The sequence below is a fragment of the Ranitomeya imitator genome, chromosome 1 (assembly GCF_032444005.1).
Source record: "Ranitomeya imitator isolate aRanImi1 chromosome 1, aRanImi1.pri, whole genome shotgun sequence".
Lineage (NCBI taxonomy): Eukaryota > Metazoa > Chordata > Amphibia > Anura > Dendrobatidae > Ranitomeya > Ranitomeya imitator.
The window spans coordinates 647,594,368-647,621,473 of record NC_091282.1 but is presented as its reverse complement, the minus strand read 5'-3'; positions in this window follow the sequence as shown (position 1 = coordinate 647,621,473).

Here is a 27,106-nt window from a genome sequence, read left to right as displayed (position 1 = left end):
CCATTTCTTTGGATCTTTGTAGGGTAGATAACTTAAGTTTAGGTCTAGCCTTCCCCCATGTAAAGGATGACGTTAGAGAGTTTAAGCTTGAAAAAAAGGATTTAGGGACCGGTGCAGCACTATGTTGGAGGGAATAATTGAGCTTCGGAAGTATTATCATTTTAATCAGATTTATGCGTCCAGAAACAGACAATGGCAATTTACTCTAAATGGTGAACTTGTGTTTGACTAGGTCTAGCAATGGGAAAATATTAAGATGTAGATCAAGTCCACTGCATTTTGAAATAATTATTCCCAATTATTTAAAATTAGATACAACTGGTAATGGGGATAGCATTTCAAGATGATCTGTTGGGACATGGGAGAGAGGCATTAAAGCAGATTTATCCCAATTGATGTATAACCTGGAGTGCGTACTAAAGCTATCTATAGTAGTGATCACATGTGGCAGCGTCTCCTCTGCTTCATCCATAAATACTACCATATCATCCGCATAAAGACCAATAATGTCTGTGCGGCCTGCTATTCTAATGCCCTGAATAGCTGGAGTGGATCTCATATGTATCGCTAGTGCTTCAATTGCAAGGGCGAAGAGGGCCGGAGAGAGAGGGCAGCCCTGACGTGTTCCCCTTTCCAAGGAGAGTGTTTCAGATACAGAATTATTAATAATTATCCGGGCTTTCAGGTTCAAGTATATTGCGTGAATCCATTTTTGAAATTTAGGGCCAAATTGATACTTCTGTAGACATGCAAATAGGAAAGGCCACTCGAGAGTCAAAAGCCTTGGCCACGTACAGCGAGGCCATGGCCCACTTATTCTCTGCTACCAACGAACTGTATTGGGCTATTGACTGAACTCACCTGATATTAATAGACGTACTCTTACCCGGCATAAATCCAGTCTGGTCTGGGTGTATTATGTCCAATATTACCGTATTTAACCTAGTGGCCAGAATTTTAGTAAAAATTTTGTAGTCCACATTTACTAAGGAGATGGGGCGATATGATCCACACTCCAGAGGGTGCTTCCCACCTTTTTTTTAAAACTATAATAGTTGCTTCATAATAGGAGTCTGGTAAGGAACCCCCCTCCAAATCCCCTGAAATGCTTTCAAAAGGATTGGCACTAAATTGTCTCGGTATTTCTTATACAATTCTATGGGAAATCCATCTGGAGCGGGTGCTTTTCCAGAAGCCAGATCTGCTATGGCCACATTTATCTCTTCAAGAGTAAAATCTGCATCTAAGAAAGCCCGTTGTGTAGGACTCAGAGTAGGGAAATCTATGTCTGATAAATAATTTACACAGTCCAAAGTATCAAAGTCCCCCCTGGAGCTGTATAGTTCTTTATAATAGTTATGAAAACATTGAAGTATGCCATCTGTCAAAGTAACTATTGAACCATCTGGTTCCCGAATTTTAAGTATAGTGTTAGATGCGTTGTGTTGAAGCACCATTAGTGCCAGAAGTTTTCTAGACTGGTTTCCTAGTTCAAAATACGACTGTCGAGTAAAAAACAGCTTGCGCTTAGATTTAATGTCAGTATACTGGCCATGTAGTCTATAAGAAAGTAACCATTCAGCTGTTTGCACTTGTTTGATTAGCTATGTAGGCTGCTTCTGAGTCTCTCAACCGCCTCTTCATATCGTCTTCTGTGAGGTCTTACGTTTAATGTATGAGATTGTAGAGGATAAAAAACCCCGCAGTTATGCTTTGAGAGCATCCAAAAAAATATTAATATTGTGTGGGTCTGGATGCGATGAGATGAAACAGTCCAGCTGGTCTGTAGTTCTGTCTTTGGGCCCTATCAATTTTAGCCAAAATGGGTTTAATTTCCATACTATGCTGTTATTCGTATAACTAAATCTAAGTTTAAGAATTACTGGGCTATGATCCAAAATACCTCTACTCCCATTTTGCACCTCCCCCACCCATATCGCCAAATTACTGGATCCAAATATGTAATCTAATCAGGACAGAGTGCGTCTAACGGATGAATGACAGGTAAATTCTCTAACATCTGGATGGTGCATTCTCCATAAATCTGACCAACCAGTTCCTTCCATAAGTAGTGATCATCAACCCAGAGAAAAGGTCACTTCCGAGGCCACGTTGTCCAATCTGAGCCTATCCAAGCAATCGTTAATGACCAAATTGAAATCTCCCATACACCTAACATGTGCGTCTGGATAATTTAAAGCAAATCTCACCGCCTTTTTAATGACTGACATATCAGCCGGGGGGGATTATATATTCACATTATAACATAGTCTTTCAAGTTCACCGTCGCATGTACAAATATGAAGCGTCCCTCTGGATCCATCCAAACCTCTCTAACCTCCCATCTAACATCTTTGTGGATTAACAAAGAAACTCCTCTAGAGTAACTGGTATGGAATGGATGTACAGACCACTGCACCCAGGGCTTTTGCACATAACGAGCTGAGTCCCTGGTCAGATTTGTCTCAACCAGAGCTATAACATGGGGGTGATAGCGATGTATCTGAGAAAATACTTTAACCCTCTTTCTAGGTGTTCCGAGGTCTCTCACATTGCAAGTCATACATGTAATATCAGACGCCATGCCCCTTCATCCAAACATAGTATGCATCGTCACACTGATCACATTTCTTACAAATAATGGAGAAAATCATGGCAGCAATTTCTATAAGAAGAAGAACAACAATAACTGACAAATTTTGAACAAGAAAAAGCAAAAAGTGCTTCAAAAGGGAGCAAAGTTCCATGCTCCTATTGTGGTCCAATAAAAAGGGTACCATCTCTGAACACAGAGTCTGGTATAGGTGTTATCTTGGACGTTAACGGGAAGAGCTCCATTTACCAAAAAATAAAGGAAAGAGAAAAAAGAGGGGAGTAAAAAGGAAAAAATCCCCCCCCCCACGATGAGGAAGCTCCATTTCCAATGTACCCAAATATACAGTTAGGTCCATATATATTTGGACAGAGACAACATTATTCTAATTTTGGTTATAGACATTACCACAATGAATTTTAAACAAAACAATTCAGATGCAGTTGAAGTTCAGATTTTCAGCTTTCATATGAGGGTATCCACATTAATATTGGATGACGGGTTTTGGAGTTTCAGCTCCTTAACATGTGTCACCCTGTTTTTAAAGAGACCAAAAGTAATTAGACAGATTCAATAATTTTAAATGAAATGTTCATTTTTAGTACTTGGTTGAAAACCCTTTGTTGGCAATGACTGCCTGAAGTCTTGAACTCATGGCCATCACCAGACGCTGTGTTTCCTCCTTTTTGATGCTCTGCCAGGCTTTCACTGCGGTGGTTTTCAGTTGCTGTTTGTTTGTTGGCCTTTCTGTCTGAAGTTTAGTCTTTAACATGTGAAATGCATGCTCAATTGGGTTGAGATCAGGTGACTGACTTGGCCATTCCAGAATATTCCACTTCTTTGCTTTAATAAACTCCTGGGTTGCTTTGGCTTTATGTTTTGGGTCATTGTCCATCTGTAGTATGAAACGACGACCAATCAGTTTGGCTGCATTTGGCATCTGAGCACACAGTATGGCGGCTATGAATACCTCAGAATTCATTCGGCTGCTTCTGTCCTGTGTCACATCATCAATAAACACTAGTGACCCAGTGCCACTGGCAGCCATGCATGCCCAAGCCATCACACTGCCTCCGCCGTGTTTTACAGATGATGTGGTATGCTTTGGATCATGAGTTGTACCACACCTTCGCCATACTTTTCTCTTTCCATCATTCTGGTAGAGGTTGATCTTGGCTTTATCTGTCCAAAGAATGTTCTTCCAGAACTGTGCTGGCTGTTTTTAGATGCTTTTTAGCAAAGTCCAGTCTAGCCTTTTTATTCTTGATGCTTATGAGTGGCTTGCACCGTGCAGTGAATCCTCTGTATTTACTTTCCTGCAGTCTTCTCTTTATGGTAGATTTGGATATTGATACGCCGACCTCCTGGAGAGTGTGGTTCACTTGGTTGGCTGTTGTGAAGGGGTTTCTCTTCACCATGGAGATTATTCTGCGATCATCCACCACTGTTATCTTCCGTGGGCGCACAGGTCTTGTTGCATTGATGAGTTCACCAGTGCTTTCTTTCTTTCTCAGTATGTACCAAACTGTAGATTTTGCCACTCCTAATATTGTAGCAATTTCTCGGATGGTTTATTTTTCTGTTTTCGCAGCTTAAGGATGGCTTGTTTCATCTGCATGGAGAGCTCCTTTGACCACATGTTTACTTCACAGCAAAACCTTTTATCTGCTTAATTGAGAATGACATAACGAAGGGATTGCCCACACCTGTCCATGAAATAGCCTTGGAGTCAATTGTCCAATTACTTTTGGTCCCTTTAAAAACAGGGTGGCACATGTTAAGGAGCTGAAACTCCTAAACCCTTCATCCAATTTTAATGTGGATACCCTCAAATGAAAGCTGAAAGTCTGAACTTCACCTGCATCTGAATTGTTTTGTTTAAAATTCATTGTGGTAATGTCTATAACCAAAATTAGAAAAATGTTGTCTCTGTCCAAATATATATGGACCTAACTGTAGAGACTAGGGTTGAGCGAAACGGGTCGAACATTTTCAAAAGTCGCCGACTTTTGACAAAGTCGGGTTTCATGAAACCCGATCCGACCCCTGTGCGGGGTCGGCCATGCGGTACGCGACTTTTGCGCCAAAGTCGCGTTTCAATGACGCGAAAAGCGCCATTTCTCAGCCAATGAAGGTAAACGCAGAGTGTGGGCAGCGTGATGACATAGGTCCTGGTCCCCACATCTTAGAGAAGGGCATTGCAGTGATTGGCTTGCTGTCCGCGGCGTCACAGGGGCTATAAAGGGGCGTTCCCGCCGACCGCCATGTTACTGCTGCTGATCTGAGCCTAGGGAGAGGTTCCTGCCGCTTCGTCAGAAGCAGGGATAGCGTTAGGCAGGGTCCATTAACCACCAAACCGCTTGTGCTGTAGCGATTTCCACTGCCCAACACCACCTTCGGTGTGCAGGGACAGTGGAAGCTACATTTTTTTTTTTCCCCTCAGCGCTGTAGCTCATTGGGCTGCCCTAGAAGGCTCCCTGATAGCTGCATTGCTGTGTGTACGCCGCTGTGCAAACCAGCTGCTTTTTTCAAAGCACAAATCCTCTTGTTCCTTCCTTTCTGCACAGCTATCTTGTTTGTTTGTCCACACTTTTTATTTAATTTGTGCATCAGTCCACTCCTTATTGCTGCCTGCCATACCTGGCTGAGATTACTGCAGGGAGATAGTAATTGAAGGACAGTTCCTTTTTTTTTTTTTTTTCGTGGGAGATTAAGATTGGCATTTCTGCTAGAGTGCCATCCCTGTCTGTGTCATCTCTCACTCAGTGGGCCATAGAAAGCCTATTTATTTTTTTGCTTGATTTGGGTTCTAAAATCTACCTGAAAAAATCACTACATCAATCAGTGGGAGAAAAATATTGGCCTCAGGGCTTGTGTGCCACTCCTTACTCCTGTGTGTGCCATCTCTCAGTGGGCCATAGAAAGCCTATTTATTTTTTTGCTTGATTTGGGTTCCAAAATCTACCTGAAAAAATCAATAAATCAATCAGTGGGAGATTAATATTGGCCTTTGGGCTTGTGTGCCAGTCCTAAGCGTGCCATCTCTCTCTCTCAGATAGTGGGCCATAGAAAGCCTATTTATTATTTTTTTTATTGGGTTTATAAATTTTCCCTGGAAAAAAAAAAAAAAAGTGGGAGATTAATATTGGCCTCTGGGCTTGTGTGCCAGTCCTGAGCGTGCCATCTCTCTCACAAATAGTGGGCCATAGAAAGCCTATTTATTTTTTTGGTTGATTTGGGTTCTAAATTCTACCTGAAAAAATCAATAAATCAATCAGTGGGAGATAAATATTGGCCTCTGGGCTTGTGTGCCACTCCTGACTCCTGTGTGCGTCCTCTCTCACTCAGTGGGCCCTAGAAAGCCTATTTTTTGTTTTATTTGTTTTCTAAATTCTCCCTGAAAAAATCATTTTATTTTATTTGGTTTCTAAATTATTCCTGAAAAAAAATCATTTTTTTTTGTATTTTTTTTTTCTAAAGTCTCCCTGAAAAAAAAAAAAAAAAAAAAATCAGTGGGAGATTAATATTGCCCTTTCTGCTTGTGTGCCAGTCTTGACTCCTGGGTGTGCCATCTCTCTCTCTCCAATTGTGGGCCATAGAAAGCCTATTAATTTTTTTGCTTGATTTGGGTTCCAAAATCTACCTGAAAAAATCACTTAATCAATCTGTGGGAGATAAATATTGGCCTCTGGGCTCGTGTGCCACTCCTGACTCTTGTGTGCGTCCTCTCTCACTCACTGGGCCCTAGAAAGGCTATTTTATGTTTTATTTGTTTTCTAAATTCTCCCTGAAAAAACATTTCATTTTATTTGGTTTATAAATTCTTCCTTAAAAAATAATTTTTTTTTTTTTTTCTAAAGTCTCCTTTTTTAAAAAAAAAACACAAAACAGTGGGAGATTAATATTTACATTTGCGCTTCAGTGACAGTCCTGCGTGTGTGGCATCTCTCTCATTTGTTGCCACCAACAACAGAGTGTGTAACATTGTGCCTGATTTTCGTTGTGGTCTCACCCACCTGTAAAGGGGTAGCTAAATCATACTAAAGTATAGCTCACCATGTAAGTTGTGTGACTGCAACAAATACCGTTAGTTTGGTAACGTTTTTAAAACAATGAGGAAGTCTGGTGGAAGAGGTCGTGGCCGGGGGCGTTCATTGTCAGCTGGTAATGAGGGTAGTGGTAGTGGTGGAGCATCAGGTGGTCGTGGGAAAAAAAATATTGCACCTAAGTCTGGAGCTGTGGAGCCAGGTTCGTCGTCTGGCTACACAAGGCCTCGAACGCTCCCTTTTCTGGGAGTAGGAAAACCGCTTTTAAAGCCGGAGCAGCAAGAGCAAGTTTTGGCTTATCTTGCTGACTCAGCCTCTAGCTCTTTTGCCTCCTCTCGTGAAACTGGTAAAAGTAAAAGCATCGCGTCGTTAGTGGATGTTCACGGTCAGGGACAAGTCGCTTCCTTGTCCTCTTCAGCAAAAACAACAACAGAGAAGAATGCAGCAGGCGACACAACGGGTTACTCCGTGGAGCTCTTTACACATACCGTCCCTGGCTTAGAAAGTGAAGCAGTTAACAGTCCATGCCCATTACAAGTTGAATCTGACATGGAGTGCACTGATGCACAGCCACAGCCAGACTACTATGCTGGTCCTTTGACTCAGACCACAACATTGCCCTCGCAGGGTGCTGATCAAGAATCAGACCCTGATGAGACTATGTTGCCCCATCACGAACGCTATACCACCGACCGACAAGGTGACACAGACGAAGTTGCACACGAGCTACAAGAAGAGGTAATAGATGACCCAGTTCTTGACCCCGATTGGCAGCCATTGGGGGAACAGGGTGCAGGCGGCAGCAGTTCTGAAGCGGAGGAGGAGGGGCCGCAGCAGGCATCAACATCGCAACAGGTTCCATCTGCCGGGCCCGTATCTTGCCCAAAACGCGTGGCAAAGTCAAAACCTGTTGGAGGACAGCGTGGCCATCCGGTTAAAGCTCAGTCTGCAATGCCTGAAAAGGTATCCGATGCTAGAAAGAGTGCAGTCTGGCATTTTTTTAAACAACATCCAATTGATCAGCGCAAAGTCATCTGTCAAAAATGTTCAACTACCTTAAGCAGAGGGCAGAATCTGAAAAGTCTCAATACAAGTTGCATGCATAGACATTTAACCACCATGCATTTGCAAGCTTGGACTAACTACCAAACGTCCCTTAAGGTTGTAGCACCCTCGGCCAATGAAGCTAGTCATCAACGCAACATCCCTTCCGGCAGTGTAGGGCCACCATTTTCTGCACCACCTGCAGTATCTGTGCAGGTTTCTTTGCCAGGCCAAAGAAGTCAGGGTCAGGGAATCACCAGTTTCGTAGTAGGAAACACTGCATCTAGGGTACCGGCGGCAACAATACCATCTCCCACCGTCTCTCAGTCTGCCATGTCCACCGGCACCCCCGCTAGTTCCACGATCTCCAGCTCTCCAGTCCAGCTCACCCTACATGAGACTATGGTTAGAAAAAGGAAGTACTTAGCCTCGCATCCGCGTACACAGGGTTTGAACGCCCACATAGCTAGACTAATCTCGTTAGAGATGATGCCCTACCGGTTAGTTGAAAGCGAAGCTTTCAAAGCCCTGATGGACTACGCTGTACCACGCTACGAGCTACCCAGTCGACACTTTTTTTCCAGAAAAGCCATCCCAGCCCTCCACCAGCATGTTAAAGAGCGCATCGTCCATGCACTCAGGCAATCTGTGAGCACAAAGGTGCACCTGACAACAGATGCATGGACCAGTAGGCATGGCCAGGGACGTTACGTGTCCATCACGGCACACTGGGTAAATGTGGTGGATGCAGGGTCCACAGGGGACAGCAAGTTTGGGACAGTTCTGCCTAGCCCACGGTCTAGGAAACAGTTGGCTGTAGCCATTCGCACCCCCTCCTCCTCCTCCTCGTCCTCCTGCAGAAGCGAGACCTCGTCCACAGACCGCAGTCGCACAACCACTCCATCCGCAGCTGCCACTGTTGCACACCAGGTCTCCCATTATGGGGCAGCTACTGGCAAACGTCAGCAGGCTGTATTGGCTATGAAGTGTTTGGGCGACAACAGACACACCGCTGAAGTTCTGTCCGAGTTCTTGCAGAAAGAAACGCAGTCGTGGCTGGGCACTGTAGATCTTGAGGCAGGCAAGGTAGTGAGTGATAACGGAAGGAATTTCATGGCTGCCATCTCCATTTCCCAACTGAAACACATTCCTTGCCTGGCTCACACCTTAAACCTGGTGGTGCAGTGCTTCCTGAAAAGTTATCCGGGGTTATCCGACCTGCTCCTCAAAGTGCGTGGACTTTGCTCACATATCCGCCGTTCGCCCGTACACTCCAGCCGTATGCAGACCTATCAGCGTTCTTTGAACCTTCCCCAGCATCGCCTAATCATAGACGTTGCAACAAGGTGGAACTCAACACTGCACATGCTTCAGAGACTGTGTGAACAGAGGCGGGCTGTTATGTTTTTGTGGGAGGATACACATACACGGGCAGGCAGTAGGATGGCAGACATGGAGTTGTCAGGTGTGCAGTGGTCGAAGATTCAAGACATGTGTCAAGTCCTTCAGTGTTTTGAGGAATGCACACGGCTGGTTAGTGCAGACAACGCCATAATAAGCATGAGCATCCCCCTAATGCGTCTGCTGATGCAAAGTTTGACGCACATAAAGGATCAGGCGTCTGCAGCTGAGGAAGAGGAAAGCCTTGATGACAGTCAGCCATTGTCTGGCCAGGGCAGTGTACAGGACGAGGTAGCGGGCGAAGAGGAGGAGGAGGACGAGGAGGATGATGGGGATGATTATATTTTTAATGAGGAAGCTTTTCCGGGGCCAGTGGAAATTGTTGGCGCGGCAAGGCCGGGTTCTGGTTTTTGGAGGGACACAAGTGACGTGGATTTGCCTGAAACTGCCCCTCAACCAAGCACAACCACAGATTTGAGAACTGGACCTTTGGCCCACATGGCGGATTATGCCTTACATATCCTCAAAAGGGACACACGCATAACAAAAATGATGAACGATGACGATTACTGGTTGGCCTGCCTCCTTGATCCTCGCTATAAAGGCAAATTGCAAAATATAATGCCACATGAGAACTTGGAACTAATATTAGCAACCAAACAATCAACTCTTGTTGACCGTTTGCTTCTGGCATTCCCTGCACACAGCGCCCGTGATCGTTCTAACACGAGCTGCAGGGGCCAGCAGACCAGAGGTGTTAGAGGGGCAGAAATCAGAAGTGTCGTTGGCCAGAGGGGTTTTCTGACCAGGTTGTGGAGTGATTTTGCTATGACCGCAGACAGGACAGGTACTGCAGCATCAATTCAAAGTGACAGGAGACAACATTTGTCCAGTATGGTTACTAACTATTTTTCATCCCTTATCGACGTTCTCCCTCAACCGTCATTCCCATTTGATTACTGTGCATCAAAATTAGACACCTGGCCAGAATTGGCAGAATATGCATTGCAGGAGCTTGCTTGCCCGGCAGCTAGTGTCCTATCAGAAAGAGTATTCAGTGCTGCAGGTTCAATACTAACAGAAAAAAGGACTCGTCTGGCTACCCAAAACGTAGATGATCTAACCTTCATTAAAATGAACCACAACTGGATTTCGAAATCTTTTGCCCCACCTTGCCCGGCTGACACCTAGCTTTCCTATGTAAAGGTCTTGCCTGTGGACTATTCTGAACGACTTTTCCAATCTCGTAATTTGCAGCACCTGATTGTCCAGCATCCGACATGTTAACACCTCCCTAAATGGCCAAAGTCCCCACACGGGGCCGTGGTATCGCCACTTGGCGCCAGCACCCGTGAGAGTACTGTTTGTCTGAAGAGGTGGGTGTGCCCGCTTTTGGTCGACGGCACTGCCACTAGGTCCCTCATAGTACAATAAAGTGTCTGACGGTGGTGGTGCGCACCCAACGTCAGACACACCGTACCGCCGGCCACAAGACAGTCCCCCCCCAGGTCAAACAGTGCTCTACCACTTGCAAAATTTTCTCTCACAGCTCCACCAATGTTTAGTCTATGCGCTGACATCCTTCAATGCCTGGCACTGTCAATACCATTGTATTGACATTTTTCTTATGTTAGGCCTTCGAAGCCTGTCTGCGGTCACTCCTTCCACTAGGCCTCCACTGACCTGTCTACTGCTGCCCGGGTTCCCCTGGAACCAATTTTAAATTGCCTACAGCCAGCCCAATTTATTATGTTAGGGCTTCGAAGCCTGTCTGCGGTCCCTCCTTCCACTAGGCCTCCACTGACCTGTCTACTGCTGCCCAGGTTCCCCTGGAACCAATTTTAAATTGCCTACAGCCCGCCCAATTTATTATGTTAGGGCTTCGAAGCCTGTCTGCGGTCCCTCCTTCCACTAGGCCTCCACTGACCTGTCTACTGCTGCCCGGGTTCCCCTGGAACCAATTTTAAATTGCCTACAGCCAGCCCAATTTATTATGTTAGGGCTTCGAAGCCTGTCTGCGGTCCCTCCTTCCACTAGGCCTCCACTGACCTGTCTACTGCCGCCCGAGTTCCCCTGGAACCAATTGTAAATTGCCTACAGCCAGCCCAATTTATTATGTTAGGGCTTCGAAGCCTGTCTGCGGTCCCTCCTTCCACTAGGCCTCCACTGACCTGTCTACTGCCGCCCGTGTTCCCCTGGAACCAATTGTAAATTGCCTACAGCCAGGCCAATTTATTATGTTAGGGCTTCGAAGCCTGTCTGCGGTCCCTCCTTCCACTAGGCCTCCACTGACCTGTCTTCTGCTGCCCAGGTTCCCCTGGAACCAATTTTAAATTGCCTACAGCCAGCCCAATTTATTATGTTAGGGCTTCGAAGCCTGTCTGCGGTCCCTCCTTCCACTAGGCCTCCACTGACCTGTCTACTGCCGCCCGTGTTCCCCTGGAACCAATTGTAAATTGTCTACAGCCAGGCCAATTTATTATGTTAGGGCTTCGAAGCCTGTCTGCGGTCCCTCCTTCCACTAGGCCTCCACTGACCTGTCTACTGCTGCCCGGGTTCCCCTGGAACCAATTTTAAATTGCCTACAGCCAGCCCAATTTATTATGTTAGGGCTTCGAAGCCTGTCTGCGGTCCCTCCTTCCACTAGGCCTCCACTGACCTGTCTACTGCTGCCCGGGTTCCCCTGGAACCAATTTTAAATTGCCTACAGCCAGCCCAATTTATTATGTTAGGGCTTCGAAGCCTGTCTGCGGTCCCTCCTTCCACTAGGCCTCCACTGACCTGTCTACTGCCGCCCGTTTTCCCCTGGAACCAATTGTAAATTGCCTACAGCCAGGCCAATTTATTATGTTAGGGCTTCGAAGCCTGTCTGCGGTCCCTCCTTCCACTAGGCCTCCACTGACCTGTCTACTGCTGCCCGTGTTCCCCTGCAACCAATTGTAAATTGCCTACATCCCAATTTTTGTTATGTTAGGCCTTCGAAGCCTGTCTGCGGCCCGTTTTTCCACTACTACTACACTGACCAGGCCACTGCTGCCCGTGTTCCCCTGGAACCAATTTTAAATTGCCTACAGCCAGCCCAATTTATTATGTTAGGGCTTCGAAGCCTGTCTGCGGTCCCTCCTTCCACTAGGCCTCCACTGACCTGTCTACTGCTGCCCGGGTTCCCCTGGAACCAATTTTAAATTGCCTACAGCCAGCCCAATTTATTATGTTAGGGCTTCGAAGCCTGTCTGCGGTCGCTCCTTCCACTAGGCCTCCACTGACCTGTCTACTGCTGCCCGGGTTCCCCTGGAACCAATTTTAAATTGCCTACAGCCAGCCCAATTTATTATGTTAGGGCTTCGAAGCCTGTCTGCGGTCCCTCCTTCCACTAGGCCTCCACTGACCTGTCTACTGCTGCCCGTGTACCCCTTGAACCAACATCAGAAAATATAAAAATAAGGATTTTGCTTATAAAAAAGAAAATACTGGAGAGATATCAAATGCAGACATTTTAACATTAAAAACAAACACATACAACAAAAATCTGGTACAGTACTAAAAATGGCCACCAGCTACAATAACTTTCTCCTGCAAGTAGTTAACTGAAAGTTTTTTTCAATTTAAAACACAGATATGGCATCCACCGAGTGTTGTCCTGTCGCGTCTTCTTTATATTATTGCCAAGAAGATGCAAAACAATGAAAATAATAAAATCATTATTTACCAAAAAAATAGAGTAAGTCAAAACCACATTGCAAATAAACATTCATTACAAATAAAGAAGCAGGGCGCGTCCGAGGGTGAGTATATACCTAATAAGAATATAATCACCCTCGGACGCGCCCTGCTTCTTTCTGACAGCCTTCCTTCCTAAGAATCAGCCCTTCCGTGGTGTAGAGAGAGGGTGTGTTACACTCCAAGGTGTTCCCCAGGTTGCCTTTCCTGAGCTTCGATCTTCATGCTCTCGTTTAGTAGTTGTCGGAAAGTAGGCTGCATTAGGCCTACAAAATGGGTATGGGGTGGAGAGAGATGGTGTGTTACACTCCAAGGTGTTCTCCAGGTTTCCTCGCCATTGCTTCGATCTTCCGACTCTCGTTTATTAGTTGTAGAAAACTACACTGCATTAGGCCTACAAAATGGGTATCGGGTGGAGAGAGATGGTGTGTTACACTCCAAGGTGTTCCCCAGGTTGCCTTGCCATTGCTTCGGTCTTCCGACTCTCGTTTAGTAGTTGTAGAAAACTACACTGCATTAGGCCTACAAAATGGGTATGGGGTGGAGAGAGATGGTGTGTTACACTCCAAGGTGTTCCCCAGGTTGCCTTGCCATTGCTTCGGTCTTCCGACTCTCGTTTAGTAGTTGTAGAAAACTACACAGCATTAGGCCTACAAAATGGGTATGGGGTGGAGAGAGATGGTGTGTTACACTCCAAGGTGTTCTCCAGGTTTCCTCGCCATTGCTTCGATCTTCCGACTCTCGTTTAGTAGTTGTAGAAAACTACACTGCATTAGGCCTACAAAATGGGTATCGGGTGGAGAGAGATGGTGTGTTACACTCCAAGGTGTTCCCCAGGTTGCCTTGCCATTGCTTCGGTCTTCCGACTCTCGTTTAGTAGTTGTAGAAAACTACACAGCATTAGGCCTACAAAATGGGTATGGAGTGGAGAGAGATGGTGTGTTACACTCCAAGGTGTTCTCCAGGTTTCCTCGCCATTGCTTCGATCTTCCGACTCTCGTTTAGTAGTTGTAGAAAACTACACTGCATTAGGCCTACAAAATGGGTATCGGGTGGAGAGAGATGGTGTGTTACACTCCAAGGTGTTCCCCAGGTTGCCTTGCCATTGCTTCGGTCTTCCGACTCTCGTTTAGTAGTTGTAGAAAACTACACTGCATGAGGCCTACAAAATGGGTATCGGGTGGAGAGAGATGGTGTGTTACACTCCAAGGTGTTCCCCAGGTTGCCTTACCATTGCTTCGGTCTTCCGACTCTCGTTTAGTAGTTGTAGAAAACTACACAGCATTAGGCCTACAAAATGGGTATGGGGTGGAGAGAGATGGTGTGTTACACTCCAAGGTGTTCTCCAGGTTTCCTCGCCATTGCTTCGATCTTCCGACTCTCGTTTAGTAGTTGTAGAAAACTACACTGCATTAGGCCTACAAAATGGGTATCGGGTGGAGAGAGATGGTGTGTTACACTCCAAGGTGTTCCCCAGGTTGCCTTGCCATTGCTTCGGTCTTCCGACTCTCGTTTAGTAGTTGTAGAAAACTACACTGCATTAGGCCTACAAAATGGGTATCGGGTGGAGAGAGATGGTGTGTTACACTCCAAGGTTTTCCCCAGGTTGCCTTGCCATTGCTTCGGTCTTCCGACTCTCGTTTAGTAGTTGTAGAAAACTACACAGCATTAGGCCTACAAAATGGGTATGGGGTGGAGAGAGATGGTGTGTTACACTCCAAGGTGTTCTCCAGGTTTCCTCGCCATTGCTTCGATCTTCCGACTCTCGTTTAGTAGTTGTAGAAAACTACACTGCATTAGGCCTACAAAATGGGTATCGGGTGGAGAGAGATGGTGTGTTACACTCCAAGGTGTTCCCCAGGTTGCCTTGCCATTGCTTCGGTCTTCCGACTCTCGTTTAGTAGTTGTAGAAAACTACACTGCATTAGGCCTACAAAATGGGTATCGGGTGGAGAGAGATGGTGTGTTACACTCCAAGGTGTTCCCCAGGTTGCCTTGCCATTGCTTCGGTCTTCCGACTCTCGTTTAGTAGTTGTAGAAAACTACACAGCATTAGGCCTACAAAATGGGTATGGGGTGGAGAGAGATGGTGTGTTACACTCCAAGGTGTTCTCCAGGTTTCCTCGCCATTGCTTCGATCTTCCGACTCTCGTTTAGTAGTTGTAGAAAACTACACTGCATTAGGCCTACAAAATGGGTATCGGGTGGAGAGAGATGGTGTGTTACACTCCAAGGTGTTCCCCAGGTTGCCTTGCCATTGCTTCGGTCTTCCGACTCTCGTTTAGTAGTTGTAGAAAACTACACAGCATTAGGCCTACAAAATGGGTATGGGGTGGAGAGAGATGGTGTGTTCCACTCCAAGGTGTTCTCCAGGTTGCCTTTCCTGAGCTTCTATCTTCAGGCTCTCGTTAAATTGTGGTTAAATGGAACAACTGCATTTAGCGTACTAGTTGGTTTGCGGCCTACTAACAGTGTCTGCCGCTCCTTGCTGTTCTCCTGGTTTCCTGTCCTGAAATTCCGTTTTCTGGCGCTCGTTAAGTAGTTGTTAATGTTAGACTGCATTTGGCCTACTAGTTGGGTTGGGGCCTACTATCGGTGTCTGCCACTCCTTGCTGTTCTCCTCCAGTGAACAAAGCTGTGCCGCCTGTTTACTACGGTTGCCAATTTTGAACTGCATTTCGACTACTTACTGATTTGGGCCTACTCTCTGTGTCAGCCTCTCATTCCAGTTGTCCTCCACTGCAATGCCCCCTGGTTATTCCTGTGTTACCAATTTTGAACTGCATTTAGCCCACTTTATTATTTGGGCCTATATCTGTGTTTCCTCCTCATCCTGCCCATTGCCCAGCCAGTGATAGATGAGTCTGCTGGTACATTGACCCATAACGCAACATTCCCCGTGCACGCTACACAACAACATTGTGACCCTGCTGAAAGTCAGGTTGCTCTTCCCGCATACCATACCACCTTACACGGGGACAAAGAGGAAGGTGCAGATGAAAGTGCAGGTTCCTTCATCAGGTGGGGGGAGGAATACTAGTTGGCGACGTCACTGGCACAGGGCCTCTCATAGTACGCAAAAGTGTTGCTGCCGGTGGGAGGCGCCCCCGCCATGCAAACACACCGCTGTACTTTGAGGGGCCCTGTGCCAGTGCCAATGCCAACGAGTGGGCCCCCCCTGCTTGCTCAGGTTCACAGCACTTGCAAAGTTGAAATACTTGCCTCTCCCTGCTCCACTGCCGTGACGTGGTCCAGATTTCCTGGGCCCACTAATTACTTGAACCAGCCCTACCCACCACAACTTTAGCCAAATGACCCCCAATTTCAAATGCCTTCCAATTATTATAAGGTAAATTACGCTTGACAAGCTTCATTAAGAAGAATGGATGGTTTTGACATTAAAATGGGCACTCTAGGTGTTTTCCTGGCCCCCACTCACTGCCGACTATGCTGCCCCATTGACTTGCATTGGGTTTCGTGTTTCGGTCGATCCCGACTTTACGTCATAATCGGCCGATTTCACTCGACCCGACTTTTGAGATAGTCGGGTTTCGCGAAACCCGGCTCGACTCTAAAAAGGTCAAGGTCGCTCAACTCTAGTAGAGACAGCAAACAATTCAGCATTTCTTACCCTCCCCCTCACCCACCCCCACATGAGAGCGCATCCATTCCTCGGCCTCCGCTGGGGAAGCAAAAAAAGAAGTGGAGCCCCGTAAACAACTCAAAGTCGGGCCAGGTAGATCATTGAATAGAGTATGTTCTTTTTTCTGAGTTGCTTCTTTATCTCCATGAACTGAGCCTGTTGCTTTGGAAGTTCCATTGAAAAATCAGGAAAAATTGAAATAGTAGCATTTTTTAATTTGATGGGGCTCTTTTGCCTTGCCTTTCGAAGTATAGCATCATTGTCCCTGTAGTTGAGAATACACGCCAAAAAGGGTCTCGGTGGAGCGCCCGGAGGAAGAGGCCATGTAGGAACCCTGAGGGCCCTCTCCACGGAGAAAGTTGAGGAGAATTCATCCCCTAGTGTATCTTTGAGTCAATTCTCCAAAAATTGCTCAGGTTGTTGACCTTCTGAGCATTCAGGCAGCCCAATAATACGGACATTGTTACGACGTAGTCTGTTTTCTAGATCATCCGCCTTCTGCTTCCAAGCATTTATAGAGCCAGATACTTTGGGCAGATTAGTCTCCAAAGGTATGGAATTGTCTTCCAGGTGAGATATCCGTGATTCAACTTCCGTAATCCGGCCACTCATGGTTTGCATATCTTGCCGGAGCCGTCCCACCTCGGAGTGTACCTCATCTATTTTCCCAGACAGGGATGTCCTAGCTAAGGATATAGCTTGCATCAGCTGTTCAGATGCCTATTTTAAATTTAAATCCTCTTGTTCCTCTCCCTTGTCACTATCAGAGGTGTGGTTTTTCTGCTGGCCTGTAGATTTGACCCCAGATGAGCTGTCTTTATGCGATCGCAGGTTATCAGAGGGGTCAGGTTGCACATATTTTTTCAGCTTCTCAGATGCACTTGAATTTCTTGAACGGTTCATAATTAAAGTCTTGAGATTACAGTATGTAACACTTCAGTAGAATATAGACAGTATAAGCCTGTCATGCCAGTGTATAGTAGTATAAACAATTGCACCATAAAGCTTGCAAGCTCTTTGCAAAGCAATACCCTGCAGGATCAGTAAGTTATTGCAACAGTTACAATTATGGCTTCAAGAGAGGGGAGGGCTCAGGATGCAAGGCTAGGAGCCAAAGGAGTTCAGCATGAAATGTGGCATACACCACTCCTTATTTATCTATATTCAATGCCTTTTCCTCTTCTTAGGCAGCATAATAAAAGATTACTGTAGTTCCAGCGTGGCGAGTAATAAGCTGGATCACCAGCTAATCCAGCCCTGGCCCGGGCAGTGGGAGCAGAGGGGTGAAGCACATGTAATGGTGCAAGCGCTGGGAACCGGCCGGTGCTTTATGTGATTAGTGAGAGGAGCGCAGGGCCCGTTTCTCAGGGCTCACCCAGCGCGATCCTCCTCTCATACCTCCAAATAATCAGCCTGCTCATCCTGAGCCGAATGCCCGCGCTCCGTGTCTTCCACTCCTTAGGAGCGCGGCAAGAAAATGGCCGCTGGCTCTTGCAGACGCTGCCCTCCACCTGGAAGTCCCGGGATTATATCCGACCAGAGCTGCGGTTCGGACCTCCTCAGGAGCCGGACACCTCCAGGTGCCCAGGGGAATGCAGCGATACCCGGATAGAGCTTCTTGGATGAGATAATGGCAAGTTATTAATCAGGATAATCGGAGCTCCAGCCTAGCACATCCTTCTTGCTCCACTACATCGCCACGCCCCCCATAGTGAAAGACTTTATTTGATATTCCTAACTTATTGGTATTCTGTAAAATTACTGTTGCATTTAAATAGAATTTTATATGACACTTGCATTACATTTGGCATAGTCGGCAAGATGCAACATTCAGACACAGAGATGGCAGACCAGTCTGTGACCGAGCACGTCGGGAGATAAATACCTTGGGGGATATGTTCATCAATCTTCCCAAGTTCACAGGAAGCAGCATGTTGCTGTGAGACTGGATAGAGATGCTGAAAAGGATGTTGTGCATGCATTCCCTGACCCCTTCCGTTCAGGCCAAGTTAGCCCTCTTAACTTGTGACAGGGAGGCACGAAAGATGGTTATGTAATGCCCACCTAGGGACTGTGCCACTGTGGATAAGGTGATAAAAATCTTGGGAGGACATGCGCGGTGACACCACAGACCTAGGGCACCTCCACATGCAGTTGTTCCAGCGGGTCGAAAGGGAAACCGAGACCATAGCTCAGTATGTTAATGCATTGCAGGAAGTGATGGCCCATATCACCAAGAGCATTCGCAGATCTTGGCGGTGTTGCTTGATTTTGAGGAGGGCGGAAGTGAACAAGTGGCTGGACTTCACCTATTGGAACAGATGAGACCAACCTCATGGACAATATATCAAGTAGTTACTGCAGCGATATTGGAGAGTGTTCGCACGATATGAAGACGACTTTGGCTGCAGCCAGTCCATTCAACACAAGATCTCTACAGGAACTACTGTTCCCATCCAAGAGAGTTATCAGCAGATTCTTCTCCTTTTATCCTACGGCGCGCCAAACGATCTACAGCAGGCGTACCACCTAACCGATACAATCAGGATCAGTTTGTTTGGCCGCAAATAGTCCAAGGACTGAAAGAGTGTCAGCGTGAGCTAAGGAAACTCTCGCCCGTGGAATGGCGAGCTAAAAGAGGAAGAACAAGATTTGGTATACCTTTCTCACATCGGTTCCAGAATTACCCGGACTGTCACCAATGTTGCAGGCGGGAAGGTTTTCAGACAAGGACTGACCCTTGCATGTGACTGCGGTAGATGGGGCTGTGTTAAAAAGCGCTGCACGTGGAAAAAAGGTCAGAGTCGAGGCTTGAAAGCTAAACGGACAGTCGGGTGCAGTGTCAGCTGGGAAAGCAGAGCATCCCTTGGGCACAGGCCGACTTGACAGATCCCCTGCGTACCGGTCTACTGTAAGCGGATGACAGACTGCCAGTTTCCCACTAACCTCTGTGCCAGGAGGTGACGCTCAGTTGAAACCAGAGACTGTAACGTGTGTGCAGCCGTAGTGAGAGGCAGGGGACTAGGCCAGAGCCTTTTAGCCACGTACCTGTATACACTGCGGAGCGAGGCCTTGTTCTGGCATTACTTTGCACTGGACTGAGGGGTGTGTGAGTGCAGGAGCACTCCGCACCCTTCAAAGACTCGTCACCCGCTCTGTGGATTGGAGCCTCCTCCTCTACAGACACTTCCAAGACTTCATGTGCTGCTGTTGTCGGTGCCACTGTTGGAGAACCAAGACGCTGCATTCAAGAAGACTACAGACTGATAGGTTTTATTGCCTTTGTTTCTTCCTATTGAACTATCCTTCGTTCCTGCCCTGTCCCGTCCTAGCTCCCAGTTCTGCCCTTCTCCCTTACACACCTCCCGAGTACTTCCACTGCACGGAGTATACATGTTGTTAATAAACCTGTTAACTCTTGATCTGCCTCCTGTCCGTGATGACATCTCATGTTCCTGCATTTTCTACACCACCTCAAATGTACCAGGAGTACCACAAGAGTCAGAGTCCCTAGGCGGCCCCCATCTCGTTCGTTCAGAAAAACGATGGCATCCTGAGATTCTGTGTGGACTACCAAAAGCTGAACACGGTGCACTGTACTTGATTCCTATCCCTTGCCCAGAATCGAGTTGTCCCTATCTGCATTGGGAAAGCTAAATATTTCTCCTCCCTCGATTTGGCTGCTGGCAAGTCCATGTGGCTGTGGAAGATCACCCAAAGACAGCCATTGTCCTTCCTATGGGCCTGTTTGAGTTCAACCAGATGCCTTTCAGACTGACAAACGCACCAGGGACATTCCATCGTTTCATGGAATGATGCTTGGTAAATCTGAATTTTGAAGCCACTTTGAAATATCACTGAATTGGAGATAGATCCGGAGGACCCCTCTCCGGGCAGTAGTCCAAGTGCCTGGATCTGAGAACACCGACACCGACTTCATACAGTAAGGAAGTTGGTTGAACAGAAGGTTCGGGAAGTGGAGTATTCAAGTCGATTCCCGATGTCAGGTGGACAATTCCAGCCAGGGGACCATGTACTAGTGCTGGCCAAGCGCTGAACAAGCTTGATCACTGTGGTGAGGCAGTGCTCTACCATTCAGATAACTTGGTCTACAAGGTTAGACCTGAAGGAGATGACACCGCAGTACCTTGGGTGGTGCACCAAAATATGCTGTGACTCTGCTCTTCCAAAGCAGAAGACCATACCGAGGCGGGGCCCCAACAGAAATGGCCAAGGTCCCATAAAGCGGAGCCTTAAAGGATTAGGAAGAATGGCTTGCAGTTCCATTGAGTTCATCGCAGATGCCAATGCAGCTCTAGATTGGGACAATATTTAGAATTGAGAGTCCTCAGTGGTTGATACCTGTTACGTGTTACGGAACCACTCAGCACCCAGAATATGTGGTGCAGTTATATGTATGTATAATAGGTTCCATGTGAGATGCATGTCCCTAATGGATCAGCCCACAGGCTGCGCCCCTGGGCAGAGGGGACACGATATTCCCCTTTTGTCCGCCCCCCACCTTTGTAATTCCCGCAGTAAATATCGGCAGGCTCCAGCCACCTGCGGCTATTGTAATGTATGTCTGGCCTGCCGCTTTTCTATTGGCCTGCCCTCTGTATCTCTGTAATATATTCTGTGTCCTGTGAGTAAAGTGTTGTCAGACTGGAAATATGTGGAGAAGCAGTGATCTTTTATATGCGCCCATGTAACCAAGCAATTCCAGCCAGCGTCTTTCATTTAGACTCCAGCCAAAGCAGAGTGGGCCTCCTGAAACACGGGGTGGTACTGAAAGAGGTACCCCAGCTTGGTAGACCCCGTTACAATACCTTTTAATGGCTAACTGGAAAGATGGTAACAAATTGCAAGCTTTCTAGACTACTCAGGTCTCTTCATCAGGAATAGATTAATACAAAATCTGAAGAATCACATATTTATGCACAACACAGCACAGAAATAATGTCATAGATAAGACAGGTGACCTGAAGCAGAACTACCATTATAGAATGATAACCAGCTGTGTCCATAAATATTAGAAATGTTCATAGATAAGGAGTGTGAATGTTCTATTATCCTCTGATTGGGGTCTGGTTCTGTGTTGTGATGCCCCCATAAGGTCTGAGGAGAATATTCCTTGACTGATGTAAAAAGACACAAAGCCATGCGACACATTCATTCCTGCACTGAGAGTAGTTAGAGACTGGCCATAGAGTGGTACCTGACAGTCACCTGCAGCTTAAGTATAACTCCACTCAGGAGCTCTAGTGAAAACCAGGTGGATCTCCATGGGTAAGTCTTGACCATCATGCAGTGGGTCCGTGATCCACATGCCTGACACCTTGCTAGGTTAATGCATCCAATAGATAGTTTCGACCAAACAGTTGTTTCTCACACAGCTTTCTCTCCTGATCGCCGATCATGCCTGTGTCCTCTAGGAGAGACATTATCACACTCCCAAAGGAGAAAAGGATAAACCATTGGGAATCCGACTTCAACATCATCAACAGATAATGTTGGGAAGCCCCCACACTCATTAAACTGCTGCCGATCCCCAAATACAGGTAGGTTCAGCCAAGGCCAACATGCCTCTAACTCCATGGTATTTTCCTTATCACTCATGCGTTCTGCTCCAGCTTCATTTTCCCTGGTCCGATCTGACTTCTCACCTTGCTACTAATTCCTGGACCTGACACCAACCAATTTGAATTTGACCATGCCTCAGATTCAACCGGGGCATCATTACCTGGGTGTTCAATCGGTAAAATTTAACCTCACATTCTTGTAGTGGTAAGTGTAAAGAATGGTAGGAAACCTAAGACTGCATATCTTGAACTCAATAATGGTTTCTGGGAATGGTCATATCATATTTTATGGCTTTTTCTGCTCTGGAGGAGTCTATATGGAGCATGCAGTATGTTTTATGCTGACGTAAGTTACTTTGTTCAACCACTTGAGAAAAAGGAAGCACCGATCTTATCCACAGGATCATGTGATGAAGTCATAATGTCTGCAGAGATGGACTGTCACATGCAGCCCATGCAACCAGAGAAGGGGGAATTTGATAAAGAACTACATTGTCCTTCCTGACATATTTTCTCTAATGAGATTTTCTGCACACAAATTGTTTTCTACTCTTCGTCTTATGTAAAGGGACTATCTTGACATTTTTTTTCAGTGTTGGTTTTCATAGAAACAAAGATAGCTGTGTGTACTGGCTGCAGCCTCCGCGTTTTGTTGATATGGCTACAGCGGTGTCACATCAACATCACATAACCACTGCAGCCGATCACTGGTCTCAGTGGTGATTGCGAAAACAGCTGAACCTAGTGATTTGCTCCAATGTTTACGTGACGTCATTGCAGCAGCCATATCAACAAAAACCGGAGGAGTGAGTGTGAAGAGCTGGTAAGGCTAAGTTTACATTAGCGTTCAGGGGCTTTGTGGAGGGCTGTGTACTTCCTCCCTTAAGCTCCACCTACTATCGCATACTTCTGCATGCGTCCTGCGTACCTATCTTTAACATTGGGTACGCAGGACATGCGGATGCATGCAGATGCGTTGTTTTGACGCGCCCACCAACCACACGGGAATGCAACAAGTTGCGTTTTGTGTGGATGGCAGACGCGCCAAAACGACGCATCGGCATACATCCGCATGTCCTGCGTACCCAATGTTAAAGATAGTTACACAGGAGGCATGCAGAAGTATGTGGAAGTAGGCGGAGCTTAACAAAGCTAGTACGCAGCCCTCCGCAAATCCCCCGAATGCTAGTGTGAACTTAGCATAAGAAAGCAGAAATAGGGTGAGTATAGTTGGCGTTCTTATTTTTATTCTTGGGAAACCAACGAAGTAAAACAAATAAATGAAAAAATTAAACTGGACAGCTCCTTATGACGGATTTTTTGTTATTAGATAGATTACTTTGCTAGACAAACCATATATACCCCAGCCATGGTCCTCTTTTATGAACAGAGGGGGAACTTATCTCTTTTAACTTAAGGGGATCATTGACTTTCATCAAATCTCATTCCCGGGTCAACTGATGAGTCTCGTTTCTGCTTCCAGTGTCTGGAATTGGCTGTACCTCAACTGTTCAAAAAGAATCCGCGTAGGGTCAGTTCAGTAGGAGCCACCATAGGAAATGGGACAAGTCATTTATTAGTAAGTAATGGCTCATCTTATTGACTCATATTGTTTAGTATAGCTTCATTATCTTATTAGGGTTATTGCCAAACCCTTTAATTAATCTGTTATTAATTACTTCAATCTGATGTTTTAAGATGTGGCACTATCTACTTGCCCCACTAACCTATGCCTAGGTCCTAATACACGGGCCCTCAGGACTAATTAGTAATTCATGCTAATGTTCCTTCTCGTTATGTGGCTAAAACCTACCACTTATTAGGTTTCATGACCAGAACAACAATTGATATTAAAACATATGACCAGCTGTCTCCACAACATGTTATTATTATTTAATATTATAGCGCCATTTATTCCATGGCGCTTTACATGTGAGGAGGGGTATACATAATAAAAACAAGTACAATAATCTTAAACAATACAAGTCACAATGGTACAGGAGGAGAGAGGACCCTGCCCGCGAAGGCTCACAATCTACAAGGGATGGGTGAGAGAATACAGTAGGTGAGGATAGAGCGGGTCGTGCAGTGGCTTGGTCGAGCAGTGGTTACTGCAGGTTGTAGGCTTGTCGGAAGAGGTGGGTCTTCAGGCTCTTTTTGAAGGTTTCGATGGTAGGCGAGAGTCTGATATGTTGTGGTAGAGAGTTCCAGAGTAGGGGGTATGTGCGAGAGAAATCTTGTATGCGATAGTGGGAAGAGGAGATAAGAGGGGAGTAGAGAAGGAGATCTTGTGAGGATCGGAGGTCACAGATGTACGGAGGAGACAGGTTGTGGATGGCTTTGTACGTCATGGTTAGGGTTTTGTACTGGAGTCTCTGGGCAATGGGGAGCCAGTGAAGGGATTGACAGAGGGGAGAGGCCGGGGAATAGCGGGGGGACAGGTGGATTAGTCGGGGAGCAGAGTTTAGAATAGGTTGGAGGGGTTTGAGAGTGTTAGAGGGGAGGCCACAGAGCAGTAGGTTGCAGTGGACAAGGCGAGAGATGATGAGGGCATCGACTAGGGTTTTGCAGATTCTTGGTTGAGGAATGTATGTTATGACCTGGTGGTCAGGACAATAATGGACCTGGTGGTTAAGAGCACACGGAATGACCTGATAGTTACTGATAATAAAGGACGAGCTCTGGGACGTGGGAACTCTGCTGACCGCAATCCCTAATCCTATCAAACACACTAGAAATAGCCGTGGATTGCGCCTAACGCTCCCTATGCAACTCGGCACATCCTAAGGAACTAGCTAGCCCTGAAGATAGAAAAATAAAGCCTACCTTGCCTCAGAGAAATTCCCCAAAGGAAAAGGCAGCCCCCCACATATAATGACTGTGAGTAAAGATGAAAATACAAACACAGAGATGAAATAGATTTAGCAAAGTGAGGCCCGACTTACTGAACAGACCGAGGATAGGAAAGGTTACTTTGCGGTCAGCACAAAAACCTACAAAAAGACCACGCAGAGGGCGCAAAAAAGACCCTCCGCACCGACTCACGGTGCGGAGGCGCTCCCTCTGCGTCCCAGAGCTTCCAGCAAGCAAGACAACAATAAAAATAACAAGCTGGACAGAAAAATAGCAAACCAAAGAAATACAAGCTGGAACTTAGCTTCTGCTGGGAAGACAGGTCACAAGAACGATCCAGGAGAGAACTAGACCAATACTGGAACATTGACAGGTGGCATGGAGCAAATATCTAAGTAGAGAAACACCCACCAGAGGAAGTCCATGGACAGAACCAGCCGAAGTACCATTCATGACCACAGGAGGGAGCCCGACAACAGAATTCACAACAAATGTATGGATCAGTGAAATATTTTTGAGTTGAAATCGGCAGGAAGTGGAAAGGGCTTGTGGTTTAAAAGAGAGATCAGTGTCAAGGATAACCCCGAGGCAGCGAGCTTCAGGGACTGAGGAGAGTGGGCAGCCATTTACTTTAATGAATAGGTCTGTTGGGGGAGTTGAATGAGATGGGGGAAAGATGATGAGTTCTGTTTTATCCATATTAAGTTTTGGAAATCTAGCGGAGAAGAAGGATGAAATAGCGGACAGACATTGTGGGATTCTGGTTAGTAGAAAGGTGATATCTGGTCCAGAGATGTAGATCTGTGTGTCATCAGCATAGAGGTTATACTGAAAGCTGTGAGATTCTATGAGCTGTCCCATGCCAAAGGTGTAGATGGAGAAGAGCAGGGGCCCTAGGACTGAACCTTTACAGACCCGGTCCGTGACCCTGCTAAGGGGCGCCCAATGAATGGGTGAAGGAAGTTGTTAGGTGTTTGTGACGCCACCTGTGGTGTTCGGTCAGGGTGACCGACGCTGCTTGGGGTCCGCTGGAGTGATGTGGTGGCAGCTAGATGGTATGCCTTCCCACAGGTGAAGTGAGTCCCTAGGGCTTCCCAGTGGTGTAGGTGGCGATGCTGTGAGGCGCATTTAATAACGAGGACACAGGGTTGCAGTCTCTTTACTGGTGACTTCAGGATCCTCAATCCAGAGCACTGATAACAGGGCTGGCTGAGACCGGCCGGTCCGAAGGCACATCCAGAGTTCCCTTTGCAGGTGGAAATCAGTGCCTACCACTAGTGCCTGTGTGTTGTAGTCCTTCCCTGCTGAGCATTCGGGATAGTCCTCACAACTGTCGTTTCTGTTCTGATGTTCTGCTTCGTCCCCCAGTTTGTTATGGCTAGGACGCACCCGTATGACGGGTAGGCTCGGAGCTATTCTGGGACCATAGAGATGCCCCTCTCCACGGTTGCCCCCTATGTCTACTTAGGTGATGTATGTTAGACAGCCAACCTATAATCAACTGTCCTGCCTCTGTTTGAAGTAATGCTTGGAGTCAGTTACTTCCTCGGCGTTCTGGCCACCGGCTACGCGCCTCAGTAGGATGTTGCCGATCTCGGGGCACGACTCCTACTGGCTCTCCTTTGTGCTTTGATCTCGTTTCTCACTTCTCCACAATATACTTCGCTTCGTGTCCTTTCTTTAGATGCCGCCGCAAGGTAGTGCAGGCTCTGTCCTTGTCGCTAAGTCACTGCCAGGTTCCCACGCCTGACGGGGACCCATCTGAATCTTCGCCGCAACACCCCCTGCCACGGGATGTTGCCTGGACAAAACCCAGTCAGCTTCTGACTAACTTCCTATCCAACCCCCAGTTTTACCAAAGTGTGAGGAGTGGCCTAGTAAATAGAACCTTTTGCTCCCCCTGGTGGCCGAAGTGTGAAATGTAATGTGTGACTGTGATACCTGGTCAGGTGAACTCCTTTAGTGCCATCAGACGTACCATCACTCCCCTTAGTGGCAGAGCGACACCACTGCAAAGACCAGGTCTCTGGGGCACGGCACTAATTTCTAGGATCACACCCACTGCATACGAGCCATGTTGCCCTTCCATTTTGAGGAATGCGACCCTAGTTCCAGCCGTTGGCTCTTGTAGCTTTCGAGTTAATTGTTCCTTCTCTGCTGCTTGATGTTTGAACGAGGTGTGATGACAGGTCACAAACTATTCAGTGGACACCCTATTCCACTG